This window comes from Triticum dicoccoides, chromosome 2B (assembly GCF_002162155.2).
Source record: "Triticum dicoccoides isolate Atlit2015 ecotype Zavitan chromosome 2B, WEW_v2.0, whole genome shotgun sequence".
NCBI classification, from domain to species: Eukaryota; Viridiplantae; Streptophyta; class Magnoliopsida; order Poales; family Poaceae; genus Triticum; species Triticum dicoccoides.
The window spans coordinates 658,452,355-658,461,653 of record NC_041383.1 but is presented as its reverse complement, the minus strand read 5'-3'; positions in this window follow the sequence as shown (position 1 = coordinate 658,461,653).

The following is a 9,299-nucleotide window of genomic DNA, read 5'->3' as shown; positions in this document are numbered from 1 at the left end:
GGGAGGCGGCGGCGCCGGCCGGGCTGGGCGGCGGCGACGAGCGGGTCCGGACGGGCGGCGGCGCGGGCCCCGCGGGCCGGATCTGGGCCGCGCGGGCCCTGGCGGCGGAGACAGCGGCGGAGGACACGCGGCGGCCTCCGATTGGACGGGGGAAGCAGGGCAGACATGTCCGGCGCAGGGCGGACACGTCCGGCGGCGGCGAGGGGAAATTAGGGTTTCGGGTGGATTTTCATCCGCGAATTTGGACGGGGAGGGCATATATATAGTTTCTGGGAGCTAGGAGATTCCAAATGAGGAGCGGTTTTCGGCCACGCGATCGTGATCGAACGACCGAGAGCATGGGGGGGAGTTAGATGGGTTTTGGGCCACTTTGGAGGGGGTGTTGGGCTGCAAAGAGAAGGGGGCTTTACGGTTACCCGGTTAACCGTTGGAGTACCAAACGACCTCCAAATGGCACGAAACTTGACAGGCGGTCTACCGGTGCTATACCAAGGCCACTTGGCAAGCCTCAATCCATTCCGAGAAAGTTTAACACCCACTCACGAAAAGAGAGAAGAGGGGGACGCCGGAGGACATAGGAGCGCCGGATTGCAAAACGGACAATGGGGAAAATGCTCGGATGCATGAGACCAACACGTATGCAAAATGAAATGCACATGATGACATGATAAAATGCAACACGCAAGCAAATGACATGGCAACTACAGCGAATAACTGGCAAACACCTGGCGCATCGGATCCGGGGTTTTATATTGCCTTGCTCCTTGTTGATGGAAACGTGCTTCGAAGCACGCCTCCACGTGGTGCCCAAGAGCCTCCCTCGTGACCCTAGCGAGGTCGACGGCCCTCCAGGGGAGAGCCCCCGAGCCCTGCGTGAGGAGGGCGTCGGGCATGCTTCCTTATGCGATGGAAGGAGGTTCCCCCTGAGCAGGCGCGGGCCCAGAGGGACCTACCTCCTGAGGGGCCGGGCCGGTCGATGTCTTCTTCTTTTTGGGGGCGGCCTCGGGAAGCCTCCTACTTCCGTGATCTGGGTCTTCCAGTGATGCGGCCTGAAAGGCTCTCTCCAGGGAGTAAACTGCGTCTCTCTCTTCGCAGGGCACCGTGATGACTCCGCCACTTCCTGGCATCTTGAGGACGTTGTAGCCGTGGTGGGTTCCGGCCATGAACTTGGCCAGCGCTGGGTACCCGAGGATGGCGTTGTACGGCAGGCGAATGTGGGCGACATCGAAGTCGATGAGCTCGGTGCGGTAGTTGTCGCGTGCCCCGAAGGTGACAGGGAGGCGGACCTTCCCAATCGGGACCGCGGAGCCGTCGGTGACTCCGGAGAAAGGCTTGGTGGGCTGAAGCTGACTGTAGGGTACTTGGAGATTGTTGAATGTTTCCACAGACAGGACGTTGAGCCCTGCCCCGCCATCGATGAGGGTCCTGGTGACTAGCACGTTGCTGATGATTGGGGAACAGAGCATCGGGAGGACTCCGGCTGTGGCCGCGCACTTGAGCTGATCCGCTGAGCTGAACGTGATGGCACACGCCGACCACCTGAGAGGGTGCGTGGCCTCGATCTTGGGGAGGACTGCATTCACTTCGCGGGCGAACTGCTTGAAGATGCGCTGAGAGGCTGGGGCTTGGGCTCCGCCTAGGATGCAGGCGATCGCACGTGGTTCCTGGAAGCCCCCAGCCCCTTCGTCCTGATGACGGTCCTCATTTCTCCTTGGCTGCGGCGGTAGCGGAGGGAGGCCTACGTTACCTTGCGGGCGATCCTCGTGAGGCTGATCCCTCTAGCCTCCCTCGCGAGGCGGGTCCTGCCAGCGATCCTCGCGAGGTTGGTCGCGCCACCCTTGATGTGGGCCGCGGTCTTGCCAGCGTCCTGCGTTCCTTCCTCCTCCTCGTCCGTAGCCCCGGTCGTTGCGGTCGGGACGCCGGCTAGTCCGTCCTTGACGCACGGCCCTGAGCTCTTGGCATTCATTGGTGTTGTGGGTGTGGAGGTTGTGGTACACGCAGTACCGACTGCCCTTGGAGGATTCGGGCTGATCTCTGCCCCGCTTGGTGTCTGGTTCTGCCGCGAGTATGGCAGCCCCCTTGCGCTTCATGTCCTTGGCCTTGGGCTTCTTCTCTTCAGGGTCCGCGGCAGGCAATTCGAGGAGGGAGAGACGCCCTTCCTCAGCCCTGGTGCACTTGGTCGCCAGGTTGAACAGCTCCAGGGAAGTGCACAGATCTTCATGCATTGCGAGCTCCTCCTTCATTTTGACGTCATGCACGCCGTCAGAGAAGGCTGAGATGATGGCCTCCTCGGTCACCTTGGGAATCTTGAGGCGCGCGTTGTTGAAGCGATGGATGTACTTCTGCAGGATTTCCCCCGGTTGTTGCTTGATGCGGCGCATGTCGCTCACAGCGGGTGGCCGGTCGCGAGTACCCTGGAAGTTGGCGATGAAGCGGGTGCGCATCTCGTCCCAGGAGGATATCGTGCCTGGGGCTAGGTTCAGGAGCCAGGTGCGGGCCCCGTCCTTGAGAGCCATGGGAAACCAGTTCGCCATGACCTTCTCATCTCCTTTGGCAGCCTCGATGCCTAGCTCATAGAGCCGGAGGAACTCTACAGGGTTTGCCGTGCCATTGTAGCGAGGAGGCAGGTCTGCCTTGAACTTCCGGGCCACGCGACGGTGCGTAGCTCGGTGGTGAAGGCGCGGCAGCCCGCCGTGGCCACATGAGGCCTTGGAGGACGAAGGGCTCGGTCTTGTGGTCGGGACGAGCCGGAGTAGGGAGCGCTTGGGCAGCTTCTCGAGGGCGAGGGACCTCTTGGTAGCTCTGCTCCTGCCGCGCTGGTTCCTGGCGGGGCGGGTTCCGCCCAGGGGTCGCACGCCTTGGAGCTAGGGCACCTTCGTGAGGGGTAGGCGGCTGAGGCGCCCCAGGAGCTTCATTGCCCGCGCATGGCGGGGCGCGGTGCAGCGAGAAGGATGGCGCGGGGGAGCCCCCAGCGGCGCGGAGGAGTTCGGCGACTCGGTCGAGCCATTCTTCGTAGACATCGTCGACTGGGCGGTAGCGCAGGAGCTCGTTTTCCACGATGAGCGCAGCTCGAGCCTCCATGGCCGCGCGGGGCATGCGGGATGAAGAACCAGCGGGGGTGAGCGAGGGCGTAGCGGTGCGGCCGTCTCGCCTCATCGACGGGTGTAGGGATGATGCTTTCTTCTTGTTCCCCACCGGGCCGGTGGTGGCGTTGACAGCAGGCGAAGGGGAATGACAAGGGCGCCCGCCGACGGGAGCTGTCTAGGCGACGCGGGAAGCGAGGGCGGCTCGGCGCTCGGCGCGAACCCGGCGTGCGTCAGAAATGGTCGCGACGGTCGGAGAAGAACATGGCGACGGAAGACGAATTCCGGAGCACCCCTACCTGGCGCGCCAAATGTCGTATTTAGGGTTCCGGCAGACCCTTGAGGTTCGAACACTGGGGTGCGCGCGGAGGTTTCGCCTTCTACCTACCTGTTCCTCACCGAATCGCTAGGATCTAAACTACAAGAAGAGCAACACAAGAGACACAAGGTTTATACAGGTTCAGGCCACCATTGTGGTGTAATACCCTACTCCAGTGTGTGGCGTGGTGGATTGCCTCTTGGGCTGATGATGAACAATACAAGGAAGAACAGCCTCGCGAGGGTCTGTTCTTGTGGTGGTGTTGTCCCTTTGGAAGGATTGATTCTAGATGCCTATCTTATCTCCAGCTTCCTATCTTCTCTCCGATTGGTTCAGCCTCTCTCTTTTGCCGGTCGGATCCCCCTACCCTGTGGGTGGCTAGTCCTATTTATAGGCGAAGGCCCTGGGCCTCTTCCCAAATATTGAGCAGGAAGGGCGCCAACAATTGGCCAATTTTAAGGGGAACATCTAGTACACTTATCCTGACTAAAGTTGGTCCTCGCCTGTCAAAGGCTCTGGTGGTGACGCTGACTTGGGCTCCACGGTGACCTCCATCCTCCCGTTGGACTGATCTTGGTCTTGTTGCACCGAAATGGATGCCTTTGCTTGATGCTCTCGCCTGCGCTTGCTCCCCTTGCACCAAAGAGGAAAGAAGGACACTGCACAGGCTGGCGCCCGTCTGGCGCCCTTGGTCGTCATGGCTTGCGTCATGGGCACCTCGCGAGGTACCCCGCCTTGAATTCTCCGCCTCCTCGTGAGCCAGCCTAACGAAGCCGTTCCTGAGGAAGCTCCTTGTCATCTGCCCCGCGAGGCTTGGCCCCTCGCGAGGGTCTTGCGCTTGTGTTGATGAAGATGGGCCGTGCTGGGCCCCCCTTTGAGCCACGCTGCAGGCCGCAGGCAGGCAAGTCTGGGGACCCCCGTTCCCAGAACGCCGACAAACCCCTAATCGCGTTGGTTGCGAGTAGCTATCGTTTTGTGTAGCTACGAGGGACTTGAGCGCGATCTCCTATTGGATTGATACCTTGGTTCTCAAAAACTGAGGGAAATACTTACGCTACTTTACTGCACCATCCTCTCCTCTTCGGGGAAATCCAACGCAGTGCTCAATAGGTAGCACATCCTAATTAGGAGTACCGGCAAATTGATCTTTGATGACAAGATTCAGCAAAGCAATATTAATATCACAAGACTCCGCACTAGTGGTGGGAGGAGCAATTGGAATGCTAATAAAATAGTTGTTGTTGGTATTTGAGAAATGACACAACTTGGTGTTCTCTTGAGTCATGATGACTACGCAACAAGATTGCACTCAAAAACAGATCTGACGAGAAAACGGCGAATGAAAAAGAGGGCGAATAAAACGGAATTTTTTGTGAAGTGAGAGAGAGGAAAACGAGAGGCAAATGGCAAATAATGTAAGTTGCGAGGATATGATATTTGTGACTAGGAACCTAGTTGATGTTTAAGATCCTCCCCGGCAACGGCGCCAGAAATTCCGTTTGATGTCTGCTAGAACTACGTCGGTATTTCCCCAAAGAGGAAGGGATTATGCAGTATAGCGACGGTAGGTATTTCCCTTAGTGATGAGACCAAGGTTATCGAGCCAGTAGGAAAACCTCCTCACACCACGTAAACATCACCTGCACACAAATAACAAATACTTGCAACCCAACGTGTTAAAGGGGTTGTCAATCCCTTCCAGGTACGGCGCCTCAAGATAGGAAAATAACGTGAGGTAAATGTGGTAGATAGGATAAATAGAGCACGAAACAAATAAATTGCAACAAGGTATTTTTTTACTTTTTGGTTTAATAGTTCTTAAAATAAATGCAAAGGCAAACAGACCGCAAAGGCAAATATGATGAAAACAGACCCATGGGCCATAGGTTTCACTAGTGGCTTCTCTCGAGAACAATAGCAAACGGTGGGAAAACAATTACTGTGGGTAATTGATAGAACTTCAAATAATCATGAAGATATCCAGGCAATGATTATTATATAGGCATCACCTCCAAGATTAGTAGACCAACTCCTGCCTGCATCTACAACTATTACTCCACACGTCGACCGCTATCCAACATGCATCTAGTGTATTAAGTTCATGGGAAAATGGAGTAATGCAATAAGAATGATGACATGATGTAGACGAGATCCGTTTACCTATTGCGGAGATATAGATCTCATCTTTTTATCCTTAGTAGCAACGATACATACGCGTCGGTTCCCCTTTTGTCAGTGGCATCAAGCACCGTAAGGTTGAACCCACTACAAAGCACCTCTTCCCATTGCAAGATAAATAGATCAAGTTGGCCAAACAAAACCTAAATTTCGAAGAATAAATAAGAGGCTATAAGCAATCATGCATATAATAGACCAAAGAAGACTCAAATAACTTTCATGGATAAAAACATAGATTTGATCATAAACTCAAAGTTCATCGGATCCCAACAAACACATTGCAAGAAGACTTACATCATATGGATCTCCAAGAGACCATTGTATTCATAATCAAGAGAGAGAGAGAGGAAACCATCTAGCTACTAACTACGGACCCGAAGGTCTACAAAGAAGTACTCATGCATCATCGGAGAGGCACCAATGGAAGTGGTGAAGCCCTCCATGATGATGTCTAGATTGGATCTGGTTGGTCTGGACTCTGCGGTGGCTGGAATTGATTTTCGTCGACTCCCCTATGGTTTCGGGAATATTGGGGTATTTACAAAGCAAAGAGGCGGTTCAGGGGGCACCCGAGGTGGGCACAACCCACCAGGGCGTGCCTGGGCCTCCTGGCGCGCCCTGGTGGGTGGTGCTCCCCTCGAGCCACCCCTAGGTGCTTTCTTGGCCCACTGGATGTCTTCTGGCCCAAAAAAAATCCTCCAAGAGTTTTGCTGCATTTGGACTCCGTTTGCTATTGATTTCTTGCGATGTAAAAAAACATGCAGAAAACAACAACTGGCACTGGGCACTTTGTCAATAGGTTAGTACCAAAAAAAGATATAAAATGACTATAAAATGATTCTAAAACATCCAAGAATGATAATATAACAGCATGGAACAATCAAAACTTATAGATATATTGGAGACATATCACTCCTGAACCTGTTGACCTCCGTATCGCGGAGAAATCTCCCGTTTTCTTTTCTTGTTGTTTTCTGTCAGATCTGTTGAGCCAGGCATCATGTCTTCTCCCTCCTCCAACACTGAAGAAGGCGAAGCTTGGTTGCTTCTGGTAGAATCTAGGGGAGAGGAATTTGAAGGGATCGCTATGGAGGAGGATGAGGGGGACTCATTTGGAATTCACCCTCCGGCCTCCGAGAGAGGGACTCTGGCTGGCATATCCACCCACCCTAACCCCCATCAAGCCATGAGGTCCCTAAACAATCGAGAAGGCCCAAGAGAGCAGGAAGAAATCCCTACAAAGGGGCCTCTACACAGGTTACATCAAAACAATTTTCACAATTTGATTCATAATTATGGTTCGAAAGTACTCCTCGTATGCACATACCGTCCAAATGGGACATATCTCGTCCAAGAGAAAGTGATGCAGGGACAAACTCTTGGGGTCCAGAAAAACACCGAGATGCTTCATCAAGCTCTTTGAGAGATTCACAACTTAAGGGATACACTCAAAGATGTATTGGACCGGATCGCTTCTACTTCGTCACCACCACCAAAAGAAAACGGAGTATCGGGTATGGGCACTCCCCTGGGCTTTCGCCAAGCTTGGGGGAGGTGCCCCAGTATCGTATCATCTCCACTATCTTTTGCCTTTACTTTCTTAGTTCGATCCATGGTTATCTTTTGCTATTAGATGAATAAAAGTTTAGCTCGATCCTTTCTTTTCAAGAGTTTTCTTAGTGATCAATCTTGGTAATCGTGTGCGAGATATATAATAAAGTTTAGTTTGAGTTTTGCCTTCTTTGCTCTCTTGTTTCAATAAAAAGAAAGGAAATAAAATAAAACTATCATATGCTAATCTTATGGTAAGTGATGACATTACACAAGGAAAATTATAAGTAGAAAATTTTATTGTATATTGACAAACATATCATTGGTCAATGATGCAACTCATGAAATAATTAATAAGGGAAGAGACGATTCACACATAAATATACTATCCTAGAAATCTTTTATGATGGTGAGCACCCATCAAAATATTATATGCCAAAATTGTTGACGTTGGACAAGGAAGACAACTTAATGATTTATGTTTGTTCATATTCACATAGAAGTTATATTGTTATAGATCCTTCAACATGTGGTGCTTGCCCCTATCTTTGCTAGCCAAAAACTCTGCATTAAGTAGAGATACTACTTGTGCATTCAAAACCCTTAAACCCAAATCTTGTTTGAGAGTCCACCATACCAACCTATGGATTGAGTAAGATCCTTCAAGTAAGTTGTCATCGGTGCAAAATGGGAATAAAAATTTCTTCTAAAAGTGTGAGATCATTTAGTGTAAGGGAAAATTGAGCGTTACGAACTTGTGATGGTGAAGAATAAAAGCGACAGACTACATAATAAAGGTTGCCATCACAAGGGGCAATATAAAGTGACATTCTGTTGCACTAAGGGGTTGAGCATACAAACAAAAAGTGCATGGTCACCTCTGCTTCCCTTTGCGAAGGGCCTATCTTTTACTTTCATGTATTTACTTTCATGCAAGAGTCAAAGTTTTCTCTCTATTCCTTTTATTTTTCTCCTTTGGCAAGCATCATGTGGTGAGGAAAGATCTAGGCACATATATCCAGTTGACTATGGGTAGCATGAGTTATTATTGTTGACATCACCCTTGAGGTAAGTGCGTTGGGAGGCAAAACTACAAGCCCCTATCTTTCTATGTGTCCGGTTGAAACGTTTTGCTCATGTGTACTTGGTGACTGTTAGCAATCATAGAAGACTAAATGATGGTTGAGTATGTGGACTTGTCTAAAGGCTCCGATACATGACCCTTCCTGAAAAGATGATGAATTGTTGTTGCGAAGTTGACTGAGAACATAGTTTGTTAGTTTCCAATAGAGTTTATGCTTTATACTTCGATGCTGTGATGAATTGTCACTTGTTCATGAGAAATCTATGATAAAAGTATTATGTTAAAGTTTGTTGCTGTTATAATAAGTCACATGATGCTGCTATGTTCGTATTTTTGTTTTTATCGACACCTCTCTCTCTCTCTCTAAGCATGTGGACATGTTTTTCGAATTTGGTTTTCGCTTGAGGACAAGTGAGGTCTAAGCTTGGGGGAGTTGATACGTCCATTTTGCATCATGTTTTCCTACTATTATTTATGTTGTTTTATTTATAATAATGCTTTTTGGAGTAATTATAATGCCTTTTCTCTCATAATATGCAAGGTATGCACCAAGGGGGAGAATTCTGGCAGCTGGAAATCTAGACCTGAAAAAGCTACATCAAGCTACCTGTTCTGCACAACTCCAAATGATTTGAAACTTCCCGAGGATTTTTTATGGAATATTTAAGGATTGTTGGAGCAAATAAGTACCAGAGGGGGCCCACCAGGTGGGTACAACCCACCTGGGCGTGCTAGGTGGCCCAGGCGCGCCCTGGTGGGTGCTGCCCTGCTCGGCCCACCTTCGGTGCCCCTCTTCTGGTATATAAGTCATTTGACCTAAAAAAATAGGGGGAGGACTTTTGGGACGAAGCGCCGCCGCCTTGAGGCGGAACTTGGGCAGGAGCACTTTTGCCCTCCGGCGGAGCGATTCTGCCGGGGGAACTTCCCTCCCGAAGAGGGAAATCATCATCATCATCATGACTAACAATTCTCCCATCTTGGGGAGGGCTATATTCATCAACATCTTCAACAGCACCAAGTCCTCTCAAACCCTAGTTCATCTCTTGTGTTCAATCTTTGTACCAAAACTATAGATTGGTGCTTG